This window comes from Bos taurus, chromosome 1 (assembly GCF_002263795.3).
Source record: "Bos taurus isolate L1 Dominette 01449 registration number 42190680 breed Hereford chromosome 1, ARS-UCD2.0, whole genome shotgun sequence".
Lineage (NCBI taxonomy): Eukaryota > Metazoa > Chordata > Mammalia > Artiodactyla > Bovidae > Bos > Bos taurus.
In genome coordinates, this window is record NC_037328.1 from 138,475,120 (window position 1) to 138,502,757 (window position 27,638).

At 44.1% G+C, this 27,638-nt stretch overlaps 1 long non-coding RNA gene across 2 annotated transcripts; it reads left to right on the forward strand.

The window, feature by feature from the left end:
* Nucleotides 1–676: 676 nt before the first annotated feature.
* On the forward strand, nt 677–26,974 carry LOC104971058 (uncharacterized). 2 transcript variants are annotated; one of them, XR_009495483.1, is made up of 3 exons: nt 677–6,950; nt 8,831–25,234; nt 25,729–26,974. It is a non-coding gene; the product is annotated as an uncharacterized lncRNA (long non-coding RNA). The 2 variants fall into 2 exon arrangements; XR_009495484.1 differs by having other exon boundaries at nt 677–8,915; nt 25,016–25,234; nt 25,729–26,934.
* Nucleotides 26,975–27,638: the final 664 nt, after the last annotated feature.

Below are 27,638 nucleotides of genomic sequence, written 5' to 3' on the forward strand. Positions count from 1 at the left end.
AAGGAAGGTTATACATACCATGTGTATATACCACATTTTTTGCATTGATTCATCTGTCCATATACGCTTGGATTGTTTCTACCTTTTATTTATTGTGAACAATTCTATTATGAATAAAGAAGTGAAGTGAAGTCACTCAGTCGTGTCCAACTCTTTGTGACCCTGTGGACTGTAGCCCACCAGGCTCCTCCATCCATGGGATTCTCCAGGCAAGAATACTGGAGTGGGTTGCCATTTCCTTCTTCAGGAGATCTTCCTGACCCAAGGATCAAACCCAGATCTCCCACATTGCAGGCAGACACTTTAACCTTTGAGCCACCAGGGAAGCCTGTGTTCAGATCCCTCTTTCTATTATTTTGGGTCTATACCTAGAAGTGGAATTACTTGATCATTTGGCAATTCTATGTTTACTTTTTTTTGACAAAGCTGCTAGTAATGCTTTTAAGATAGCCCTTCAAAATCACCTCTATCAGGGGATGAATATTTTACCTCTCCCTGCTTCCTTTACTTTCTCTCTAAATGTGGATGTGATGACTGGCACTTCAGCAACTGTCCTAGAATTGAAGGCACTTTGAGAATGGGGACTAGGCACTAAAAAACAAAGAGGAAAATTTCCCTTGTCACATTATGAAGTGTACTATAGAGATGGTGATGGCCAGGTATCCTTCATGTAAGAGAAAAATCCAATCCCTCATTTGTCTTGTGAGGTTAGAATGATCTCTGATACTTAGCCAATACTGGTCCTGACACACCTCCCTTAGTACTGACCTCCATCCTGGGGTAACATTGGTTGGATCAGAAACACTGGTTTGCATCTGCTAGCCCTGAACTCCTAATCCTTCCCTCCCCCACCACTCCTCCCCCTTGGCATCCACGAATCAGTGAACATTGTGATTCTTTTATGTTCCACAAATAAACGATATCATGATATTTGTCTTTGTCTTTATGACTTACTTCACTTAGCAGGATAATCTCTTGGTCCATCCATGTTGCTACAAATGGCATTATTTCATTCATTTTATGGCTGAGTAGAAGGAAATGGCAACCCACTCCAATGTTCTTGCCTGGAGAATCCCGGGTTCGGGGGAGCCTGGTAGGCTGCCGTCTATGGGGTCGCACAGGGTCAGACACGACTGGAGCGACTTAGCAGCAGCAGCAGCAGTATTCCATTATATATATATCACATCTTCTTTATCCATTCATCCGTTGATGGGCATTTAGCTTGTTTCCACATCTTGGCTATTGTGAACAGTGCTGCTATGAACATAAGCATGCATGTATCTTTTGAATTATGGTTTTGTCTGGGTATATGCCCAGGAGTGAGATTAGATGCGTTCCTGTTACTTTAAATTTTGTGCTGCGTTGCCTGTGCTTAGTCACACTGCTCTGCTCCTTTTGTAAAAGAATGTTGTCTCTAGCCTGAAATAGAGAGGAGAGCCTATTCTCAGGGCTCTGACCTTTAAGAGTCAGAAGTAAAAGTTGCAAAAAAAGAATAACATTTGTTGGAGGTTTACAGGAACATCATGACCTGAGGAACGTGATACAAGAACAAAGCATTCCAACACCAAAATTTAGTAACAACTAATCAGGTCCCTCCCTTTCCTTGCCTTAAGAAATACTTTGTTGAAACCCTACAGGAAGTTCTGGGTTTGAGGGGCAGAGCTACCTTCTCCTTGCATGGCCCTTCAACACACCATTTGCACTTTGTGGTTTTTAGACAGTGATTATATAGATTAACTAGGCAAATGCATGTAGAGGGTCTGGCAAAAGGAAGGGCATAGGCTAATAACATTATTATAACTCTTCCTTTGGCAAAAGCCTCCTGTCCATTCAACTTCACACAGTGATTCACATAAAAGAGCTCCTTAACAAGGGCACATGAAGCAACAAACACTAGGATTTATGTGTATTTTCCCATTTAATCTTCCTGGGAAACTTACAAGGTGGTTGCCATTAATATCTCCATTTTACAGATGCGAAACTTGAGGTTCAGAGAGATTGAGTAACTTGCTCAAGGTCACAAAGCCCATAAGTCGTGCAGCCAAGATTCAAATCTGGGACTCTCTGTGTTCAGAGCATGAAATAATAAGAAATACACATACTTGTCTCTGCTTCAAGATTCTAACACAGAGTTCCTAAAATCCTTGTAGATAGGGTGGCTGGGAGAATCTTTAGTTCTAATATTTAGTCTTTTTGACCCTTGTTCCTGATACTGAGTTTCTAAATCCCCTGGAATTTCCTGAAAGGTAAGAACATCTTTTGTTTAAATAAGGTGACTCTATGTGGGCTCTTGGATGAGGGCTGATCACAGGGAAGACCAAGCCATGATTAGAAGCTTGGAACTTTCAGCCCCTCTCTTCATTCTCCAAAGAGGGGAGAGGGACTGGAATCAGAGTTCCTAATTGATCATGGCTATGTGATCTTCAGTTCAGTTCAGTCACTCAGTTGTGTCCAACTCTTTGTGACCCCATGGACTGCATCCCTGTCCATCACCAACTCCTGGAGCTTATGCAAACTCATGTCCATTGAGTCCATCCAACCATCTCATCCTCTGTCATCCCCTTCTCCTCCCACCTTCAATCTTTCCCAGCATCAGGGTCTTTTCAAATGAGTCAGTTCTTCACATCAGGTGGCCAAAGTATTGGAGTTTCAGCTTCAACATCAGTCCTTCCAATGAATATTCAGGACTGATCTCCTTTAGGATGGACTGGTTGGATCTCCTTGTAGTCCAAGGGAGTCTCAAGAGTCTTCTCCAACACCACAGTTCAAAAGCATCGATTCTTCAACGCTCAGCTTTCTTTATGGTCCAACTCTTACATCCATACCTTACTACTGGAAAAACCATAGCCTTGACTAGATGGACCATTGTTGGCAAAGTAACGTCTCTGCTTTTTAATATACTGTCTAGGCTGGTCATAATTTTTTTTTCCCCAAGGAGTAAGCGTCTTTTAATTTCATGGCTGCAGTCACCATCTACAGTGATTTTGGAGCCCCCCAAAATACAGTCAGCCACTGTTTCCATTGTTTCCCCATCTATTTGCCATGAAGTGATGGGACCAGATGCCATGGTCTTAGTTTTCTGAATGTTGAGCTTTAAGCTAATTTTTCCACTCTCCTCTTTCACTTTCATCAAGAGGCTCTTTAGTTCCTCTTCACCTTCTGCCATAAGGGTGGTGTCATCTGCATATCTGAGGTTATTGATATTTCTTTCAGAAATCTTGATTCCAGCTTGTGCTTCATCTAGCCCAGCATTTCTCATGATGTACTCTGCATATAAGTTAAATAAGCAGGGTGACAATATACAGCCTTGATGTACTCCTTTCCCTATTTGGAACCAGTCTGTTGTTCCATGTCCAGTTCTAACTGTTGCTTCCTGACCTGCATAAAGATTTCTCAAGAGGCAGATAAGGTGGTCTGGTATTCCCATCTCTTTCAGAATTTTCCACAGTTTATGGTGATCCACATAGTCAAAGGCTTTGGCATAGTCAATAAAGCAGAAATCGATGTTTTTCTGAAACTCTCTTGCTTTTTCAATGATCCAACAGATGCTGGCGATTTGATCTCTGGTTCCTCTGCCTTTTCCAAAACCAGCTTGAACATCTGGAAGTTCACATATTATTGAAGCCTGGCTTGGAGAATTTTGAGCATCCCTTTACTATGTGATGAGGTTTCATAAAAATCTCAATAGTACGTATGGGGAGCTTCTGGGTTAGCAAACACATCCAGGTACTGGGCTATTTGCACACCTGTCAGGGAGGAAGAACTTTCCCCCCTACCTCTCCTGGGTTCTTGCTGCTGGACCAATAATGAAATTAACACAGGACAGATTAACAGGAGGAAAAGAAAACAGTTTAAATGGTGAGCACAAAGGTCTCATAGAAATGGTACCTACAAAGTGGCCAAAGCAGACAGCTTTTATACTTTTTAGACAAAGAAACAGTAAATTTGAAAGGAATTGACAAGACAAACAGGTTTGGGTGCTTAATTCATTCCGTGAGCTATTCTAGCAAATGATGGAATCCAGGGAAGGGACTGTGCAAACATCCAATTTGTAAGCAAGTTGGATAGAAGTTGTGTGTCACCTGGGGACCTATTGTGTGTAACTGGCATCTAACATTCAGGGGACAGTCATGTGGAACTTAGCTCCTAACCTTCAGGGTCTGTGCTAACTCCAGTTAGTGTCAGACTTGAACTGAATTGTGGAACACTCATCAGGTTGCAGAGAATTACTTGGTGAAGGGAAAATGTCCAGACACTTGGGGACCAGAAGTGTCAGACCAAGTGTTCTGTGTGAGGAGCAAGAAGCTCCACGTGTGCCCGTCCTGGACAAGCCTCAGAGGCTGACCACTTTGCTGCACAGCCCCCATGCCCCTGGCTCTGTGCCCGTATCAAACCCTTCCCAAAGTAACAGGGACTGAAATGATGATTGCTAGTTTAATACTAGGCAGAGAAAGCCTCAGGGAGGATGCAGATACAGATCAGTATCTGCTTCTATTATCTATGTTTATTGATTTTGGCTTGGAAAAGATAATCCTCAACACATGCCCTGGATCAAACTAGGGCATAACTGAAGAGTGCAACTGCTCTCAAGTGAAGCTCCTCTGGGTACCCCAGAGGGAGGGAGTGAAGGAGCTGGAAATACAGAGAAGGGGGAGGAGGAACAGAGCACAGGTCAAACTGGACAGGACAGTGGGAACCAGAAGGGACAGTGAGGGGCAAAGCCCAGGCAGCCGCTGTGCTGGGGACGTCTAAGAACAGGGATCCCTGGTATCTGGTGTTGATTGACCTGCTGGTCTGACCCAGGCGCCCAGCCCCACAGTGATCTGCGAATGTTGGTGGCAGAGACTTCATGGGAGTGTGGCTGGTTTGGGAGGCAGCAGGGAAAGGAGGTGGGGGCTGGTGTTTGGGGAGTTGAGCACATCCAAAAGTAGGAATGGCCACAAGAGACAGAATGGGATCCAGAAGTGAGCAAAAACAGGAAATCAGAGTTAAGTGATAAGTAGGAGAAACACGTGCCTTTAAGAGTCTCCCCCAGATACAAAGTGTTGGGGGCCAGAGTGATGTACTCCGCCCAACATACGCAAAGGCGGGATCGAGCCTCAGGAGTCCCCCTGGAACTCCTCGAGCTTCTACCCCCATAACCAGAGCCTGCCTACTTTACTACTTTGTGCTCTCACCTACACCTCTGACTTTACGGGGGGCTGTCCCCCACCACCTTTTTCGGAGAAGGAGTTGACTTAGAGCTCCAGTTAATAAAGACTCCTGGGTGTGACAAGAGTGTTTTAACCTACAAACTCCTCTGAAGGTTCTGTGGCCTGCCTGACAGGCTTGTCCGGCCACATGTGATCGCTCACAGCCTCCCAACCGTGAGAGGCACGAGATGCTTTAAACCTTCTAAAAACAGGTTCCTTAGAAAAGTTAGAAAACTATTAGTATAAGTATAATGGGCTGATTAGAAATTGTATTGGTGAAGGGTTTTTCATTTGTTGAGCCAATGTTTGTTGCTAAGTCTCCACATCCCCTGCCCTTACACACGTTAATGAGTATATAGAAGAAATAAGTATTAACCTTTGATATTAATCGCGTTAGACCTTAGGCTAAGTAAATTCTTTCCTTAACTAAAACCCACTACACCCTCACCCTATAGGAATGTAGCTTTATTTGGGTGGCGTCTGTTTTTAAGAATAATCACCCTTGGAGGAAAAAGTGTTCTGACCACTGTCACAAGGAGAGGGTCGTAAATTGTCAGCAGGCCCCCATGGCCAGAAGATGATGTAACACCCCTAAGACCTCTGTATACATTTGTATGAAGCACCTGACTTTGATAAAAGTCAGGACTGCTGACCCCGCGTGACTTTTGCATAACATCTCAGTGTATAAAAGTAGACCATGGAAAATAAAGAATTGGGATCAGTTCCTCGAAAGACTGGTCTCCCCATGTCTCTCTCTCTCTCTCACTCTGGCTGAGTCTCCATCTGGAACGCGGAACTCACCATGCTTACTAATTATGCCTGGGCTTCTAAGATCCGACCGGGGAGGCCTCAGTGTCTCCTCTCCTTCGGGAGAACGGAAGGACGCCTGTGGCCTACGTAAGTGGTGCAAACTTCTTGTCTTGAAGTTTTATTGGTCTCCCGCGTAAACCAAGCCACTCAGCCTCTTTTCTCCACTGAATTTTCCTACTGAGCTATCCTTATTCTATTACTCTTTATATCTTTAATTAATATCTAATTGAAGCTATTGTATCCTGACCCTCGCCGACGCCGTCCCCGCTTCGAATACCCTGGATCAGCCGGAGCTGGACCCTGGCAACAAAGGAAGCCAAGATTTTGGACTTGACACATCCAGGTGGTGCTAGATCAGACTGATTGGAAACTGGCTGGGTGCCTCCAGCTCAGTGTCTGCTGCTTCTGCAATGGCAGAGCCTAGACGTTCTCTGAACAGCTCCCTTCAAGAATCCTAAATGGAAAGAGAGATAGTGCCCCACCCCAAGTTACCTGAGAGAGAGAGTGCATGTGTGTATATACGTGTGTGTGTCTGTGTGTGCGTGCATGTTATGTGTGTGTATGTGTAGGGGCAAGGAGGATTCTCTGGGACTGGAGTTGACCCTGCCTTCCCCTCCCCTTGGGCTAAAGCTTCAAGAGCTGAGGAGGCAGAACTGCAGAGAGAGGGCTGCTGAGGGCTGAAGGGAATCACGCCTATAAGCGGGCCCTGCCAGGACCTAACATTTTCCCTTCTCCAGCCACAGTAAAAATAAATGCTCCTGCCATTAATAGGACTAGACCTTGCCTGCCAATGAACACATCTGCAGAGGAGCCACCTGGAGGGACAAATACACAAGGACTTGTCAGCTATCCACCTGCCAGACTACTTCTCTTAAAGGCCCTGTGGGAAGCCCTCACATACCACCCAGAAGAGAACCTGCTGAGTTCTGTGTGGCAGAAAGCAGGCAGGTAAGGGGACAGAGGGCTTCCCTGGTGGCTCAGACAGTAAAGCTTCTGCCTGCAATCCCTGACCCTCTCCTGGCCATCCCCCTCATCAAACCAGATAGCCCTGTTCCACCTGTCTCTTCCCCCAACACATACAGTGACACGGAGAGGCAAGAAAGAAAAGCAGCTGTGGCAGAGCCCATGCCACTTCCACAGCACACACAAAGCTAATCCCACCTGGATCCTGCCTTCCCAGGGTAGGAGGCAGCAGCCTGGAGCAGAAAGACTAGATAGCCTGGGGTGCACACCCAGCCTAGCACCTGTGAGATGGGAGGCATTGTGAAAGCAGCAACCCCTGATGCCTGTTTCCTCGCCAGTAGAAATAGTGGTTGTGGGAGTTCAGAATATCTCACCTCAAAACATGCCATTTGGGCATATTGATAATTCTGAATTAAAGATATTTAAGAGGCAGCCAGTAAAAGACACTCTGAATCTTCCACGTGAAATGTACCCTCCCAGTGCCGGGAAGGGAGAAGTCACCCTCATCACCATAAGTAGGGAATACAGGGCCCAGTAGTCTGTATGAACAAACCTGTTACTTCTTCACCAGTTCACTGCCCCAAGCCCAAACCCCTTGTCTTGTCAATTCTTCACAAATGTATTACTTCTTTGTCTATAATGTATAAAAGCCTCCTGCTTTGGTCACTTCTTTGAGCCTCATATTTTTATGGGGCTCCTACACATAGTAAATTAAATTTCTTTTCCCCCACTCTCAGTCTGTCTTATGTCAATTTAATTGTTAGACCTGCCAAATCATCTAGAAAGGAAGAAGGGAAGTTTCCCTCCCACTCAATCCTGTGCCCACAGTGGGGCTCTAAGGATAAGATTGTGAACATGATATGCTTAGAGCAGAACTGGTGCTCAGCAGATAGCAGTTTATATTTTCTCTGGAAAACCCAAAGTCCTCCCCACCACTTACTCTTTCCCCCAAGTCAACTTGAAAAGGCAATAGAGGGTCATCACGTGACTTGAAGGAAAGTCAGTATTTGCAAGCATACACCATGAATTGCACAGGTTGTTATTCAGTCACTCAGTCATGTCCTATTCTTTACAACCCCATGGACTGCAGCATCCCAAGCTTCCCTGTCCTTCACTATCTCCCAGAGTTTGCTCAAACGCATGTCCATTATTGAGTCGGTGATGCCATCCGACCATCTCGTCTTGTCGTCCCCGTCTCTGCCTGCCTTCAATCTTTCCCAGCATCAAAGACTTTTCTAATGAGTTGGCTCTTCGCATTAGGTGGCCAAAGTATTGGAGCTTCCATTTCAGCATTAGCCCTTCCAATGAATATTCAGGATTGATTTCTTTTAGGATTGACTGGTTTGATCTCCTTGCAGTTCAAGAGTCTTCTCTAACACCACAATTCAAAAGCATCTATGCTTCAGCCCTCAGCCTTCTTAGTGGTCCGAATCTCACATCCAAACATGACTACTGGAAAAACCATAGCTTTGACTAGACGGACCTTTGTTGGTAAAGTAATGTCTCTGCTTGTTAATACACTGTCTAGGTTTGTCATAGCTTTTCTTCCAAGGAGCAAGCATCTTTTAATTTCATGGCTGCAGTCACCATCTGCAGTGATTTTGGAGCCCAAGAAAATAAAATCTGTCACTGTTTCCATTTTTTCCCATCTATTTTCCATGAAGTAATGGGACTGGATGCCATGATCTTAGTTTCTGAATGTTGAGTTTTAAGTAGAGGCTGTGGACCTTCCTAACAAAACAGCTTCCTAACAAAACAGTGGTGTGTGGGATGGGATCAAGAAGCCGATCCTCCTGTTGCAGGGAAGAAAGTGCATCCAAGTCCCTGGGACAGGCCACCAAGTGTAGGTTTTTGGCTTTTTGCAGGAAAGAATTTGAGAGCAAGCCATAGTAAAGTGAAAGATTTATTCATGGAGATGCACACTTCATAAAGTGTGGGCCATCTTAGAAGGTAAGAGGCACTAAGGTATGGGGTTGTCAGTTTTTATAGGGGTGGATAATTTTATAGATTGAAGAGTGGGAGGATTATTCCAGCTATTCTAAGGAGGGGGTGGGGATTTCCAGGAATTGTGCCACCACCCACAGTTTTACCTTTATAGTCATGGCATCTATAGATGTGTCATTTAGAGTGCTGATGTGTTACAACAAGTATGTGCTGAGGCTCAGGGTCAAAGGCAAGTTGATTCATCAACCATCTTGGACTTATTTGATTATAATCAGTTTATGTCCCTCTTAAACCAGAGGTTTAAACCCTCTTGCAACAACATAAGAGAAGACTCTACACATGGACATGACAGGATAGTAAATACCAAAATCAGATTGATTATATTCTTTGCAGCCAAAAATGGAGAAGCTATATACAGTTAGCAAAAACAAGACTGGGAGCTGACTGTGGCTCAGATCATAAACCCCTTATTGCCAAATCCAGACTTAAATTGAAGAAAATAGGCAAAATCACTAGACCATTCAGGTATGACCTAAATCAAATCCCTTATGATTATACCATGGAGGTGACAAATAGATTCAAGGGGTTAGATCTGATGGACAGAGTGCCTGATGAACTATGGATGGAGGTTCATGCCATTGTACAAGAGGCAGTGATCAAGACCATCCCCAAGAAAAAGAAATGCAAAAAGGCAAAATGGTAGTCTGAGGAGGCCTTACATATAGCTGAGAAAAGAAGAGAAGCTAAAGGCAAAGGAGAAAAGGAAAGATATACCCATTTGAATGCAGAGTTCCAAAGAACAGCAAGGAGAGGTAAGAAAGCCTTCCTCAGTGATCAGTGCAAAGAAATAGAAGAAAATAATAGAATGGGAAAGACTAGAGATCTCTTCAAGAAAATCAGAGATACCAAGGGAACATTTCATGCAAAGATGGGCACAATGAAAGACAGAAACTGTATGGACCTAACAGAAGCAGAAGATATTAAGAAGAGGTAGCAAGAATACACAGAAGAACTTTACAAAAAAGATCTTCACGACCCAGATAACCACAATGGTGTGATCACTCACCTAGAGCCAGACATCCTGGAATGTGAAGTCAAATGGGCCTTAGGAAGCATCATGACATGCTAGTGGAGCTTAGCATCCACAAATCTAGTGGAAGTGATGGAATTCCAATTGAGCGATTTCAAGTCCTAAAAGATGATGCTGTGAAAGTGGTGCACTCAATATGCCAGAAAATTTGCAAAACTCAACAGTGGCCACAGGACTGGAAAAGGTCAGTTTTCATTCCAATCCCAAAGAAAGGCAATGCCAAAGAATGCTCAAACTACCGCACAATTGCACTCATCTCACATGTAGTAAAGTAATGCTCAAAATTCTCCAAGCCAGGCTTCAGCAATACGTGAACTGTGAACTTGCAGATGTTTAAGCTGGTTTTAGAAAAGGCAGAGGAACAAGAGATCAAATTGCCAACATCCGTTGGATCATCGAAAAAGCAAGAGAGTTTTAGAAAAACATACAATTCTGCTTTATTGACTACACCAAAGCCTTTGACTGTGTGGATCACAACAAACTGTGGAAAATTCTGAAAGAGATGGGAATACCAGACCACCTGACCTGCCTCCTGAGACATCTGTATGCAGGTCAAAAGGCAATAGTTAGAACTGGACATGGAGCAACAGACTGGTTCCAAATAGGAAAAGGAGTATGTCAAGGCTGTATGTTGTCACCCTGCTTATTTAACTTATATGCATCATGTGAAATGCCGGGCTGGATGAAACACAAGCTGGAATCAAGATTTCTGGGAGAAATATCAATAACCCCAGATATGCAGATGACACCACCCTTATGGCAGAAAGTGAAGAACTAAAGAGCCTCTTGATGAAAGTGAAAGAGGAGAGTGAAAAAGTTAGCTTAAAGCTCAATATTCAGAAAACTAAGATCATGGCATCCAGTCCCATCACTTCATGGCAAATAGATGAGGAAACAATGGAAACAGTGAGAGACTTTATTTTGGGGGGTTCCAAAATCACTGCAGATGGTGACTGCAGCCATGAAATTAAAAGATGCTTACTCCCTGGAAGGAAAGTTATGACCAATCTAGACATCATATTAAAAAGCAGAGACATTACTTTGCCAACAAAGGTCCATCTAGTCAAAGCTATGGTTTTTCCAGTAATCATATATGGATGTGAGAGTTGGACTATAAAGAAAGCTAAGTGTTGAAGAATGGATGCTTTTGAACTGTGGTGTTGAAGAAGACTCTTGTGAGTCCCTTGGACTGCAAGGAGATTTAACTAGTCAGTCCTGGGGGAAATCAGTCCTGAATATTCATTGGAAAGACTGATGTTGAAGCTGAAACTCTAATACTTTGGCCACTTGATGAGAAGAACTGACTCATTGGAAAGACCCTGATTCTGGGAAAGATTGAAGGTAAGAAGAGAAGGGGACGACAGAGGATTAAAACGTTGGGTGGCATCATCAACTCAATGGACATGAGTTTCAGTAAGCTCCAGTAGTTGGTGATGGACAGGGAAGCCTGGCATGCTGCAGTCCATGGGGTCGCAAAGAGTTGGACATGACTGAGTGACTGAACTGAACTGAGTTCATGTCCTGTCCTTGGGCCATGTTATTCTTTTAGAGGTTGTGCCACGTCCCCTTCATGTCAGACTCCCAACCCCAACCTGTGGCCCTTGATTTTCCCAGAGAGAAAAGCTGAAAATGACAAAGGGTTTGCTCAGGATTATGTATGAAGCCTAGAGCAGAGCCCATCTCTGCTCCCAGTCTCTTGACCTTCTGGAGGGAAATCAAGAGAGAATGAAATGGGGTGCAAACCTCTGGTCTCATTGAGCTGGTCTCATTGTCTTACAATAACTGGGAGTGGGAGCAGGCAAAAGGCTCCAGTTTCTTCCTTGAACCAGAGTTTCCTATAAAACAAAAGCCTTACCCTGCTGGCTAAGGGGCAGCAGAGCTTACTGCCTCCAGGGCACAAAGATCCATATATCCATATATATGGAGGACGGATGGAAGGAAAATTCTACTGCAGCTTAAAGGGCAGAAACCTGTCTAGGGGGAAGGGAGCTGCTGCACTGTGAAAACACTCAACCAGCCCTCTGGAGAGACTCTTGTGAATAAAAGCTGAGCCCTCTCCCCACTCTACCCACCTGTCAACTGCAAACTGGCACTTGCCAAGGGCATTTGCCATCTGCCTCTGCAGGGACCGAATCTTGTGCTGCTGCAACTGTTGACCTACAACACACCCTGAAGAGAGTTCATGTGGAGAACAAGAATGAGGCACTTTGTGCTCCAGGAAAACTGGTGGAACTGTTGCAGGAAAGGGGACCCCTTCTAGGGCCCAAGAGTGGACTCAGAAATGAATTGTCTGAGGAGACACATAAGCTGACAAAGCAAGAGATTTTATTGGAAAGGGTGCCCAGGCAGAGAGCAGTAGGGTAAGGGAACCTAGGAGGACTGCTCTGCCATATGACTTGCAGTCTCGGGTTTTACGTTAATGGGATTAGTTTTCCAGGTTGTCTTTGGCCAATCACTCTGACTCAGAGTCCTTTCTTGTGTTGCATGCATTGCTCAGCCTAGATGGATGCCATCAAAAGGGATTCTGGGAGGTAGTCGTACACGTGGTGTCTATTTTTTACTTTTTCTGAACTCTTCCGATTAGTGGTAGCTTATTAGCTACCTTGTTCCTCACTAAGACCTCTTGTCATCCTAGTAACTCATATGCATCCAACACTCATGCAAATGGTTACTATGGTGCCTAGCCAGGGTGGGTAATTTCACTCAGTGTGTTTCCCCTAACAGAAAAAGCCTTAGATACTTAGATATTTTCAGGAATTGATTTTATGAGTTCAGGCCTTGTATCTCCTCATATCTAGAAAAGCACTAAATCTCTTTATGAGTACATCAGCTCCTTATGTGGCTCAGCTGGTAAATAATCTGCCTGCAATGCAGGAGACCTGGGTTTGATCCCTGGGTTAGGAAAATCCCCTGGAAAAGGGAAAGGCTACCCACTCCAGTATTCTGGCCTGGAGAATTCCATGGACTCTATAGCCATGGGGTCGCAAAGTGTCAGACATGACTGAGCAACTTTCACTTACTTACTTTTGTTAGATAAGTGCTTGATCACAAGAATTTCTTCACCACAATCACATCTATTGACCTTCCCTCTCTACCATTTTGTTGCAATTTTGAAACCATTTACCACAGATTGGGAATTGCACCCATGTGCTGCTACTCAAATCCAGCCAAAACCCTGCTTGGAACTTGAACCCATGTGGCTGGGACTCAAACCCAGCTGAAACCCTGCTTGGGACTTGAACCCATTTGGCTGGGTCTCAAACTCAGCCAAAACCCATGGTACCTGGTCTCAGGATCTAAGGAAGCTCAAGTTCTTGCTGTCTCATCACAGAAAGAATTCAGTGAGAGACAAAGTGATAGGTAAGAAGTGGATTTATTCAGATTCAGAGAGAAGCACACTCCACAGAGTGTGGGCTATTGCAGAGGGTGAGTGCAGACATGAAATGTGGCCTGGTTAGTTTTTATAGGCTGGGTAATTTCATATGCTAGGGAGTGGGAGGATTATTCCAACTATTTTGGGGAAGGGGTGGAGATTTCCAGAATTTGGGCCACTCCCCAATCCTTGGTCTTTTGACGGTGCCTTGGAACTAAGATCATGGTATCTAGTCCCATCACTTCATGGGAAATAGATGGGGAAACAGTGGAAACAGTGTCAGACTTTATTTTGGGGGGCTCCAAAATCACTGTAGATGGTTATTGCAGCCATGAAATTAAAAGACACTTACTGCTTGAAAGGAAAGTTATGACCAATCTAGACAGCATATTCAAAAGCAGAGACATTACTTTGCCAACAAAGGTCTGTCTAGTCAAGGCTACGGTTTTTCCTGTGGTCATGTATGGATATGAGACTTTGACTGTGAAGAAAGCTGAGCACTGAAGAATTGATGCTTTTGAACTGTGATGTTGGAGAAGACTCTTGAGAGTCCCTTGGACTGCAAGGAGATCCAACCAGTCCATTCTAAATGAGATCAGTCCTGGGTGTTCTTTGGAAGGAATGATGCTGAAGCTGAAACTCCAGTACTTTGGCCACCTCATGCAAAGAGCTGACTCATTGGAAAAGACTCTGATGCTGGGAGGGATTGGGGGCAGGAGGAGAAGGGGATGACAGAGGACAAGGTGGCTGGATGGCATCACCAACTTGATGGACATGAGTTTGAGTGAATTCTGGGAGTTGGTGATGGACAGGGAGGCCTGGTGTGCTGCAATTCATAGGGTTGCAAAGAGTTGGACACGACTGAGCGACTGAACTGACTGACTGACTGACTGGAACTGTCATGGCAACTCTGGGTGTGTCATTTCACTTGCTGATTGAGGATCAAGGTCTAGTCTTGTCTGCCATCTTGGTCCCATTTGATTCTAATCAGTTTATGTTGTCTCCTTCAGCTATGTCATTCTTTCAAAAGTTGTGCCCTTCCCCTTTCCCTCCTGTTACAATTTCTCAGAGCTATCTTAGGTGCTATCTTCTGGGCTACAGTCCTCATTTTGCCCCAAATAAAACTTAACTCACAACTCTCATATTGTGCGTTTTTTTCAGTTGACACCACCACCAATGGGCTTCCCTGATAGCTGGTAAAGAATCTGCCTGCAATGCAGGAGACCTGGGTTGAATCCCTGGGTTGGGAAGATCCCCTGGAGAAGGGAAAGGCTACCCACTCCAGTATTCTGGCCAGGAGAATTCCATGGACTGAGTAGTCAATGGAGTCACAAAGAGTCAGACACGACTGAACAATTTTCACTTTCACTTTCACCACCACCCCACCCCAACCTCTGTGGCCTCAAGAGCCAGCATGTCCTTGCCAGTTATATGAATAATACACCTTAGAAATGCTGCCCCAGTCAAGACTTTGGTTAACAACTGATTTTGACCTCATAAGAAATACTACGCTAAACCATTCAGCCAATCTGGTCCCAAATTTTTCACCCATGGGAGTTAAAACCAGCCAGGACCCTGTGGAGCCCTCTCTGCTACAAATCCTTTCTGTTTACCCAGTTTCACTGCCAAAATCTTGGCTCTCTGTGCATCAGTGACAAACAGAAATATGAAGACAGAGTTCTGAAGGAGAAAGAAAGACTGTTTTTATTACTTTTCCAGGCAAAGGGGGAACATAGTACCTTGAGAAATGTGCCCCTCCATCCCTGGTGAGTAGGGGATAGTTATATAGTTAAGCAGGAGTACGTGATAAGAATCAAGGCAGGAATAGTCCTCTATTCTTTCTTCTGCAGTTGCAAAAGGGTGGGGTTGCTGACAAGTTAGGGTGTGCACAGGATCCTAGGTTTCAACCCTGAATATTCATTGGAAGGACTGATGCTGAAACTCCAATACTTTAGTCACCTGATGTGAACAGTCAACTCATTGGGAAAGACCCTGGTGCTGGGAAAGATTGAAGATAGGAGGAGAAAGGGACAACAGAGGATGAGATGGTTGGATGGCATCACTGACTCAATGGGCATGAGTTTGAGGAAACTCTGGGAAATACTGAAGGACAGGGACACCTTGCATGCTTCAGTCCACAGAGTCGCAAAGAGTCAGACACGACGGAGCAACTGAACAACAGAAAGGATCCTAGGTGGTCTATCCCCTAATCTTGATGAGCCTCTGCCTCAGTTGGTTTTGTTGCTGCCCCTTCCTTGATTGATAACTGTTCTGCCCTTTGGAACACAGAGAAGGTCATGGAGGCTGGAGTTCTCCATGCTTATGAGGAATGCGGGACAAAAAAGCTTCTGAGCCCTGGAGTCCCACAGGGCCCTGCTCAGCATCAATTTCTTGTTTGTAGAAAATAGGTTCATTCAGCTTCCTTGACCTTCCCTGAATTCCAAAAGACAGGCTAAAACAGGAAAGTCATGACCAACCTAGAGAGCATATTAAAAAACAGAGACATTACTTTGCCTACAATGGTCCATCTAGTCAAGGCTATGGTTTTTCCAGTAATCATGTATGGATGTGAGAGCTTTACCATAAAGAAAGCTGAGCGCCAAAGAATTGATGCTTTTGAACTGCAGTGTTGGAGAAGACTCTTGAGAGTCCCTTGGACTGCAAGGAGATCCAGCCAGTCTATCCTAAAGGAAATCAGTCCTGAATATTCTTTTGAAGGACTGATGTTGAAACTCCAATACTTTGGCCACCTGATGCGAAGAACTGACTCATTTGAAAAGACCCTGATGCTCGGAAAGATTGAAGGTGGGAGAAGGGGACGACAGAGGATGAGATGGTTGGATGGCATCACCAGCTCAATGGGCATGAGTTTGAGTAAGCTCTGGGAGTTGGTGATGAACAGGGAGGCCTGGCATGCTGCAGTCCATGGGGTCACAAAGAGTCTGAGTGACTGAACTGACTGAACTGAAAACAGTTGCTGATCAGGGAAAGGAGGAGATACAAAAACTAGGGTGGAGCAGTAAAAAAATAATAGTGCAGCTTTGGGGCAAAATCTTGGTTCCTCCTTGCTGCTGCTAAGTCACGTCAGTCATGTCTGACTCTGTGCGACCCCATAGATGGCAGCCCACCAGGCTCCCGTCCCTGGGATTCTCCAGGCAACAGTACTGGTGTGGGTTGCCATTTTCTTCTCCAGTCCATGAAAGTGAAAAGTGAAAGTGAAGTCGCTCAGTCGAGTCCGACTCTTTGTGACCCCATGGACTATAGCCTATAAGGCTCCTCCGTCCAGGGTTCCTCCTTGAGGGATATACATAATTGTATCTTTCAGTTCTTCTACAGAATTAAAGCCCCCACCCAGGTAGAGGATGGTAACTTTAGACTCAGCACAAGATTCCTGGAGAACCACCTATTACCTTACCACCAACCAATCAAACATTCTGCAACTCTCACCACAGATTTGCCTATGAAATCTTTTTCCCAAAAACTATCTAGGAGTTTGTGGTTTTTGAGCATGAGTCACCTGTCTCCTTGCATAGCTCTGCAATAACCCTTTCTCTGTTCCAAACTCAAACGTTTCCATGTTCTGGTTTGGTTCTGTACACTGTGAGGCATCATAAATTATTACTTGCTTTAGGTTACTTCCCTGGTGGCTCAGACAATAAAGCATCTGTCTACAATGCAGGAGACCTGGGTTTGATCCCTGGGTTAGGAAGATCCCCTGGAGAAGGAAATGGCAATCTACTGCAGGACTATTGCCTGGAAAATCCCATGGACAGAGGAGCCTGGTAGGCTATAGCCCATGGGGTCTCAAAGAGTCATACACAACTGAGCGACTTCACTTTCTTTCACTTTCTTTCTTTAGGTCACTAAGTATTGGGAAGATATGTTTAGCAGTAATATAAAACCAATAAATGATTTTATACATCAAAAGTCCAAGTAAAATTTCACTTGAAGAACTCTGTTGCATAAAAGAAAACAATACCAAACAAAGAAACTTTACAAAGTATTCATGTAACCCAACTTCCTTTTCTTAAATTTATTTATTTTTTAATTGAAGGATAATTACTTTACAGAATTATGTTGTTTTCTGTCAAACCTCAACATGAATCTGCCTTAGATATACATATATCCTCTCCCTCTTGAACCTCCCTCCCATCTCCCTCCCCATCCCACCCCTCTAGGTTGATACAGAGCCCCGGTTTGAGTTTCCTGAGACATACAGCATATTCCCGTTGGCTATCTATTTTACATATGGTACTGTAAGTTTCCATGTTTATTCTTTCCATACATCTCACCCTTTCCTCCCTTCTCCCCATGTCCATAAGTCTGTTCTCTATGTCTCTTTCTCCACTGCTGCCCTGCAAATAAATTCTTCGGTACCATCTTTGTAGATTCCATATATATGCATTCAGATCAGATCAGATCAGTCGCTCAGTCATGTCCGACTCTTTGTGACCCCATGAATCGCAGCACGCCAGGCCTGCCTGTCCATCACCAACTCCCGGAGTTCACTCAGACTCACGTCCATCGAGTCAGTGGTGCCATCCAGCCATCTCATCCTCTGTCGTCCCCTTCTCCTCCTGCCTCAGTATATGATATTTATCTTTCTCGTCTGCTTACTTCACTCTGTATAATAGGCTCTAGGTTCATCCACCTCATTGGAACTGACTCAAATGCTTTCCTTTTTATGTCTGAGTAATATTCCATTGTGTATATGTACCACAACTCCTTTATCCATTCATCTGTCGATAGACATCTACATGTAACACAACTTTCTTAATTCATTAATTAGAAATAGAGCCAAGAAAGATCAAAATATGGTGACATACTGTCGACTAAAAAAATATTAGTCACAATCTATAAATAGAGTGTTATTTTATTTGGTGCAAATTTTAAGAACTCTCAGCCCAGGAGGCAGCATCTCAGTAGCTCTGAGAAAACTTCTCTGAGGAGGCAGGAGAGGGAGTTAGGCCATTCAGAAGTTTACAACAAATGGTTTAGGCAGTCTGAACATCAAACATTATTATTAAATAGTAAGGAAAACCAGATATCAAGCTAAGAAACTTAATATCCTTCTATGTATGGAAAGCTTCAACATTCTTTGGCATTGCCTTTCTTTTGGACTGGAATGAAAACTGACTTTTTCCAGTCCTGTGACCACCACTGAGTTTTCCAAATTTGCTGGCATATTGAGTGCAGCACTTTAACAGCATCATCTTTTAGGATTTGAAATAGCTCAGCTGGATTCCGTCACCTCTACTAGTTTTGTTCATAGAGATGCTTCCTAAGGTCCACTTGACTTTGTGCTCCAGGATGTCTGGCTCTAGGCGAGTGATCACACCGAGAACTTCCAGCTGTTCAAGCTGGATTTAGAAAAGGCAGAGGAACCAGAGATCAAATTGCTAACATCCATTAGATCATCGAAAAAGCAAGAAAATTCCAGAAAAGCATCTACCTTTGCTTCATGGACTACACTAAAGCCTTTGACTGTGTGGAGATCACAAAAAACTGTGGAAAATTCTTAAAGAGACAGGAATACCATACCACCTTACCTGCCTCCTGCAAAACCTGTATGCAGGTCAAGGAGCAACAGTTAGAAATGGACATGGAACAACCAGACATGGAACAACAGACTGGTTCAAAATTGGGAAAGGAGTACATAAAGGCTGTATATTGTTACCCTGCTTATTTAACTTCTATGCAGAGTATATCATGTGAAATGCCAGGCTAGATGAAGCACAAACTGGAATCAAGATTGCCAGGAGAAATATCAATAACCTCAGATATGTAGATGACACCACCCCTATGGCAGAAAGCAAAGGAGAACTAAAGAGCCTCTTGATAAAAGTGCAAGAAGAGAGTGAAAAAGCTGGCTTAAAACTCAACATTTAAAAAACGAAGATCTGGTCCCATCACTTCCTGACAAACAGATGTGGAAACAATGGAAACAGTGATGGACTTTATTTTGGGGGCTCAAAAATCACTGCAGACGGTGACTCCAGGCATGGAATTGAAATACACTTGCTCCTGGGAAGAAAAGCTATGACAAACCTAGACAGCATATTAAAAATCAGAGACATTACTTTATTGACAAAGGTCCATCTAGTCAAAGCTATGGTTTTTCCAGTAGTCATGTATGGATGTGAGAGTTGGACCATAAAGAAGGCTGAGCACCAGAGGGTTGATGCTTTTGAACTGTGGTGTTGGAGCAGACTCTTGAGAGTCACTTGAACTGCAAGGAGATCCAACCAGTCAATCATAAAAGAAATCAATCCTGGATATTCATTGGAAGGATTAATCCTGAAGTGGAAGCTTCGATACTTTGGCCACCTAATCCAAAGAGCCGACTCATTAGAAAAGTCCTTGATGCTGGGAAAGATTGAAGGCAGGAGGAGAAAGGGACGACAGGACGAGATGGTTGGATGGCATCACTGACTGAATAGACATAAGTTTAAGCAAGCTCCGGGAGGTGGTGAAGGACAGGGAAGCCTGGCTTGCTACAGTCCATGGGATCACAAAGAGTAGGACAAGACTGAGTCACTGAATGACAAAGATGTATGGGAAGATGCAAGCCTCTGGGCTTACTAAATTCATTCCTTTCATATGCATCTCAGTTATCTGGGCCAAATCCTGTTTCTTGATTGTTTATGGGCTTCCCTGGTGGCTCAGATGGTAAAGAACCTGCCTGCAATGCAGGAGAGCTGGGTTTCATCCCTGGGTTGGGAAGATGCCCTGGAGAAAGGAAGGGCTATTCTTGCCTGGAGAATTCCATGGGCATAAGAGCCTGGCATACTAAAGTCCGTGGAGTTGCAAAGAGTGGGACACGACTGAACAACTAAAAAGTCATTGTTCACTGTAAAGGGTGGCAGCTGTGGCAGATGGCTGCTTCTTGCATCCCCCTGTGTCCCTCAGCAATCACCGTAGAAGTGGCAGCAGCTGCTGGATCACAAGTATTGTGTTCCCTTTTGGGGGCCAGAAATCACTGATGACTGTGACATTTCTTGCCCACTGATATGGCAGGAAATATTTTGTTTCACATAATCAAGTCAAGGCACAGACAAACCAGCAAAGGATTTCCATGACTACTTTATTCCATCCCATTCAACAAGATCAGATATTGGGGAACAAGGTACTCAGAGTTTTGTTGAGGGAGAATACTGATTTATCCAACCTGGTTGAGAAGACAGTATCTTCATGATAGAAGATTAGATAAGTCTGGTCTTCAGTTTAAAACAGGAGGGAAGAGGGCCGGGCACAAACTTTAAAAGAATGACAAACCTCAAGGACACACATAAACTAATTAGAACCAAATGGGTCCAAGACAGACAAGTCAATTTCCACTAGACCTTGAACCTCCATATACGCTCATCATAACACATCAGCAGACTGACACACCATCAGATGCCGCGACAGTTCTGAGGCAAAGTACAAAGGTCAGAAATGGGTGGTTATCCAATTCCTGGAAATCTCCACCCCAAAATAATTGAAATAATCCTCCCACGTGTTGTTGTTGTTGTTCAGTCGCGCAGTCATGTCTCACTCTTTGGGACCCCACGGACTACAGCATGCCGGGTTTTCCTGTCCTTCACCATTTCCCGGAGTTTGCTCCAACTCATGTCCATTGAGTCAGCGATGGCATCCAACCATCTCATCCCACTTTTTACTGAGTCCAAGCTCACTCTGCTCGCTGCACGACAGGCCAATGAATCCCAGAGATGAGGTGCTGAGACGAGGGAAATGCCTTTATTCGGAAAGCCAGGTGACTGAGAAGATGGCAGGCTGCTGCTAAGTCGCTTCAGTCATATCCAACTCTGTGCAACTCCATAGACGGTAGCCCACCAAGCTCCCCTGTCCCTGGGATTCTCCAGGCAAGAACACTGGAGTGGGTTGCCATTTCATGCATTCTCCAATGCATGAAAGTGAAAAGTGAAAGTCAAGTTGCTCAGTCGTGTCTGACTCCTAGCGACCCCATGGACTGCAGCCTACCAGGTCCTCCGTCCATGGGATTTTCCAGGCAAGAGTACTGGAGTGGGGTGCCATTGCCGGCAGGCTAGCACCTCAAAATAACCATCTTATTGAGGTTTGGATGCCAAGTTCTTTAATAAATCATAAAAAAACAATGAGGAACTAAAGTCAAAATGCAGAATAGAGAGGGAGAAGCAGTGGGAAAGTAAAGTCAAAGGGTCTTCAGTCTTGCAAAACATCTGCAAGGGAATGGCAAGCCTTTGAAAGGGATGTCTTGGGTGTGTGTGCTTAGTCACTCAGCCGTGTCCAACTCTTTGAACCCCATGGACTGTAGCCTGCCAGGCTCCTCTGTCCATGGGATTCTCCAACGAAGAATACCAGAGTGGAATGCCATTTCCTTCTCTGAAGGGGTGTGTTAATTTCTTCTATTCATGGGGGGCAGAGACAAACTAAAAGAACTTTAGTTTACAGTCAAGCAGAGGGGCAGTGTCTTCCAGGCAAACCATTAAGTACGATTACAATCTGTCTGTGGAGTGTCTCTCTCTTCAGTCACTAAAGAAAGTGAAAGCTCAGTCATGTCCGACTCTTTGCGACCTCATGGACTGTAGCCTACCAGGCTACTCCATCCATGGGATTTTCCAGGCAACAATACTGGAGTGGGTTGCCATTTCCTTCTCCAGGAGATCTTCCCAACCCAGGGACTGAACCCGGATCTCCTGCATTGTAGGCAGACGCTTTACCGTCTGAGCCACCAGGGAAGATAGTCACTAAGTCATGTCTAATTCTTGTGACCACATGGACTGTAGCCTGCCAGGCTCCTTTGTCCATGGGATTCTCCACGCAAGCATACTGGAGTGGGTTGCCACTTCCTTCTCCAGGGGATCTTCCCAATCCAGAAATCAAACCCAGGCCTCCTGCACTGCAGGCAGATTCTTTACCAACTGAGCTATGAGGGAAGCATAAATCCACTTTTTACCTGACACTTTATCTCTCACTGAATTCTTTCTGTGAAGAGACACAAAGCACCTCAGTTCAGTTCAGTTCAGTCACTCAGTTTTGTCCAACTCTTTGCGACCCCATGGGCTGCAGCACGCCAGGCCTCCCTGTCCATCACCAATTCCCAGAGATAACTCAGACCCATGTCCATCGACATGATGATGCCATCCAACCATCTCATCTTCTGTTGTCACCTTCTCCTCCCACCTTCAATCTTTCCCAGCATCAGGGGCTTTGCAAATGCGTCAGCTCTTTGCATCAGGTGGAGTTTCAGCTTCAACATTAGTCTTTCCAATGAATACTCAGGACTGATTTCCTTTAGGATGGACTGGTTGGATCTCCTTGCAGTCCAAGGGACTCTCGAGAGTCTTCTCCAACACCACAGTTCAAAGCATCAATTCTTCAACACTCAGCTTTCTTTATAGTTCAACTCTCATATCCATACATGACCACTGGAAAAACCATAGCCTTGACTAGATGGACCTTTGTTGGCAAAGTAATGTCTCTGCTTTTTAATATGCTGTCTAAGTTGGTCATAACTTTCCCTCTAAGGAGTAAGAGTCTTTTAATTTCATGGCTGCAATCACCATCTGCAGTGATTTTGGAGCCCCAAAAATAAAATGTGCCGCTGTTTCCACTGTATCCCCTTCTATTTGCCATGAAGTGATGGGACCAGATGCCATGATCTTTGTTTTCTGAATGTTGTGCTTTAAGCCAACTTTTTCACTCTCCACTTTCACTTTCATCAAGAGGCTCTTTAGTTCTTCACTTTCTGCCATAAGGGTGGTGTCATCTGCATATCTGAGGTTATTGATATTTCTCCCGGCAATCTTGATTCCAGCTTGTGTTTCTTCCAGTCCAGCATTTCTCATGATGTACTCTGCATATAAGTTAAATAAGCAGGGTGACAAAATACAGCTTTGACATACTCCTTTTCCTATTTGGGACCAGTCTGTTGTTCCATGTCCAGTTCTAACTGTTGCTTCCTGACCTGCATACAGATTTCTTAAGAGGCAGGTCAGGTGACCTGGTATTCCCATCTCTTTCAGAATTTTCAGAATCACAGTTTATTGTGATCCACACAGTCAAATGCTTTGGCATAGTCAATAAAGCAGAAATAGATGTTTTTCTGGAACTCTTTTGCTTTTTTGATGATCCAGCAGATGTTGGCAATTTGATCTCTGGTTCCTCTGCCTTTTCTAAAACCAGCTTGAACATCTGGAAGTTCACATTTCACGTATTGTTGAAGCCTGACTTGGAGAATTTTGAGCATTACTTTGCTAGCATGTGAGATGAGTGCAATTGTGTGGCAGTTTGAGCATTCTTTGGCATTGCCTTTCTTTGGGATTGGAATGAAAACTGACCTTTTCCAGTCCTGTGGCCACTGCTGAGTTTTCCAAATTTGCTGGCATACTGAGTGCAGCACTTTCAGAGCATCATCTTTTAGGATTTGAAATAGCTCAACTGGAATTCCATCACCTCCACTAATTTTGTTCATAGTGATGCTTCCTAAGGCTCACTTGACTTTACATTCCAGGATGTCTGGTTCTAGGTGAGTGATCACACCATTGTGATTATCTGGGTCGTGAAGATCTTTTTTGCATAGCTCTTCTGTGTATTCTTGCCACCTCTTCTTAATATCTTCTGTTTCTGTTGGGTCCATACCTTTTCTGTCCTTTATTAAGCCCATCTTTGCATGAAATGTCCCCTTGTTATCTCTAATATTCTTGAAGAGGTCTCTAGTCTTTCCCATTCTATTGTTTTCCTCTATTTCTTTTCACAAAGCACCTGCTGCTGCTGCTAAGTCACTTCAGTCATGTCCAACTCTGTGCGACCCCAGAGACAGCAGCCCACCATGCTCCCCCGTCCCTGGGATTCTCCAGGCAAGAACACTGGAGTGGGTTGCCATTTCCTTCTCCAATACATGAAAGTGAAAAGTGAAAGTCAAGTCGCTCAGTCGTGTCCGACTCCTAGCGACCCCATGGACTGCAGCCTACCAGGCTCCTCCATCCATGGGATTTGCCAGGCAAGCGTACTGGAGTGGGTTGCCATTGCTTTCTCTGTCACAAGGCACCTGAGCCTCAGTTAAATCCAGACACCAGGCAAGTGATTCAAATTAAAAGAGCATGAGTTCAAGTTTCAAGCTGGGCTTTGGCCTGGTTCAAGTCCCACCTGAGTTATACAGTTCCAATACCAAGAGTTGAAGTAAATGGTAAGAGATGACTGTTTATTACTATCCTGAATGTAAGGCATGATGAGTGGAATTTTAAGAGTCTTTATTTAAAAAAAAATTTTTTATAAACAAATGTAAAACTCATCAATCCATTAACTAAAAGCTTTGCTGCCCCAAACATGGCAATTTCTCAAACATGAAATCAGTGATTTGCAACGTAAATAAAGCAATCAGAGTGATGAAAATAGAAAGCTTCCAGCAAAATCAACTTCTGAGAACTGCTGCCAAAGGGAGAATAACAAGCATTTTCAAGCTAAAATTTGGGCTGAAAATGAGCTGTGAATAAGCTGCAAATGATCACCTCTCTCTGAAACCCAGTGGTTAATTATGCTGTTTCACAGCAAGGTATGTACAGATACATCCCAGATAAAAGAAATAAATGTACATTCAGAGAGAATTCAAACCACAATTCCTTTGATGATGTATCACTCATTTGTTTTTCTTGAGCACAGACCAGGTTGCAAATATACACTGACTTCCTTCAGTAGAAGTTGTGAAATTGCTGGAAAATGGCTGAGGATCTTTGACCTGTCTCTTCAAAGGACCAGTTCCCAAGTCTCTCCTTTCAACACTCCCTGCTCGCTGCTATTTAAGCTACCACCTGGAAGCATATTCAGCATGTGGGACCAGCCCTAAAACTTGCTGGAGTTCTTGTTTCTTCCTTGGTCTGTGTGAGTAGCAAAGACATGTAAGATCCTACATGTGCAGGTTCTGGGGGCTGCTGCACAGCTCTACATGGAAGCTCTATTCTCTGTACTCAAAATATGACTTATGATTTAATTTTCATATAAACACATCTATTCACAATCCTAGGCAGAGAGAATAGAACTTTTTAAACAATTAAAATGAGCATAGTAGCTCATGTTGAAGTGAAGCAGGATCCTATGGTTCTCCTGGATACAAATCCTTTCTGTGCCCCCTGTTTCTTTTTGTAGGAAATAGGTTTAATTCAGCCTCCTTGACTTTCTCTGAGTTTCAGACAGGGAAGAGAGCAGATGCAGAAGTAAAGGAGGAGTAGTAAGAAAAGTTTAAAAATAGTGTGACCTTGGGGTAGAGTCCTGGTTCCTCCTCAAGGGGTATACATAACAATATCTTTGAGCAGAATTAAAACCCCCACCAAAATGGAAGATGCTAACCACTTGGTGACATATTCTTTATTCCATAGACAAGGCCACCATTCAGTAACCTTGAGAACCATTAAACCCATCACAAGACCACCTGATGCCAGATGATTGAAGGAATGAAGGCCCTGCATGCACCCTGATCCTTATCAGCACCTCTGCCTCTTGACTACAAGACTCCTCACAATCCACTTATTCCACCCCCGGTTGGGACATACAGTTTTGAGGGCATTAGCCTGCTGCAGCCCCCTTTGCCTGGCAAAGCAATAAAACTATTCGTTTCTATGTCATCCAAAACTGTGTCTTTGAGATTCAATTTGGTGCTGGTTGCACAGAGGCTAGGTTTCTGCATCACACATGGACTAAAAATATTCCAGCAGTTTCTTAATGTGTCTCCTTTGCCCAATCTTAAGCTCCAGTCCACACCATGGAGCCAGATTAAGCTTTCCATTGTCCACCTCAGGCTATATGATCCCCATGTTTAAAACTCTTCAATAGTTGCCTCCTCTTGATGCAAGAAGGTTCAAAAGCATTAGCTTGGTATCCCAGGCCTCTTACAATCATACCCCAACCTCTCTAGATCTATCCTTGACTTCAGGTAGACAGTAGGTACCTAATGTTTGGTAACAAATGGATGGTTAAACTCATTAATATCATTTACCTGAATAGAATGGCTTACTTTCTGCTGTTAAGAGTAAAAGCTGTTGTCCCTTTCCCTTATTGAGTATCCCACTTAAAGTGTTTCTCATTTGGCTTTCCCCAGGAGTAGAGCCCAAGACAGGGATTCAGGGATCATATTTTGAGAAATGATCTGAGAAAAACTCCAGCAAAGCAGTAAGAGAGCAGTGTGACAGAGGGTATGTGATGAAGCCAGTTCCCATGGTAATAACTGTGGATCCAAACAGAACCCCGCACCCCATCCCCCAAAGGCCTCTCCATGTTTATAAAAAAGCTGAAGTTTCCCATGCCTCTTTAAGTCACAAAAGAGCAGGTTCAACCAGCTAATAATTAGGATGATAGAGTCACAGACTCAGGGTATGATGAATATTCCTGTGTTGTCTTACAGATCCTGTAACCTGCCATCAGAGGGGAAAAGCTAACTGCATGATGACCAGACTGTAGCTATAACTTAAGCTGTTCCATCTTGAGAAGTACAGAATCCATGGCTAGTACAATTCCAAGAACTAGCCTTAGGAGAGTGGGGTTAACACTATTACTCATAATAATCTTTATCTTTGTGGGCAAAGTAGCCCACAAAATAATGTAGCCTCTTCTGCCTGTATATGTAAGTGGGCAGCTGTCAGCAAAAAGATGCTGCAGGCGGTAGCTCAGCTGGTAAAGAATTCAGTTGCAGTGCAGGAAACCCCGGTTCAATTCCTGGGTTAGGAAGATCCACTGGAGAAGGGATAGGATACACACTCCAGTATTCTTGGGCTTCCCTGGTGGCTCAGCTGGTAAAGAATCTGCCTGTAATGCGGGAGACCTGGGTTCGATCCCCGGGTTGAGAAGATGCCCTGAAGAAGGGAAAGACTACTCACTCCAGTATTCTTGTCTGGAGAATTTCATGGACTTTACAGTTCATGGGGTTGCAAAGAATAGGCTTTCACTTTCACATTGACATCTTCCAGTCTAAGAATATGACAATCTGTGTCAGCATGAAGTTTCAGAAAACAGACTTTCACCCATTTTCCCATAGAAACAAAATGATGTTCTGAAAAGTGGGGATTTGTAAGCACCTTTTGGCAGAAAAAAAAACTCTGTAGGAAAGAGTTCTCTGCAGGAGGCCCCTTTTCTCTTCACTAATCTTAAATCAGACACCCCCCATCTACTCATCTCTGGCTCTAGCATACTTTTCAAATATTTTGTTCACTCAATATTTTGCCTAACTTATTGGCTCTTTCTGTAGATCAAAAAAGTAGAAAGAATAAGGAATTAACAAATGACCAGATCTCTT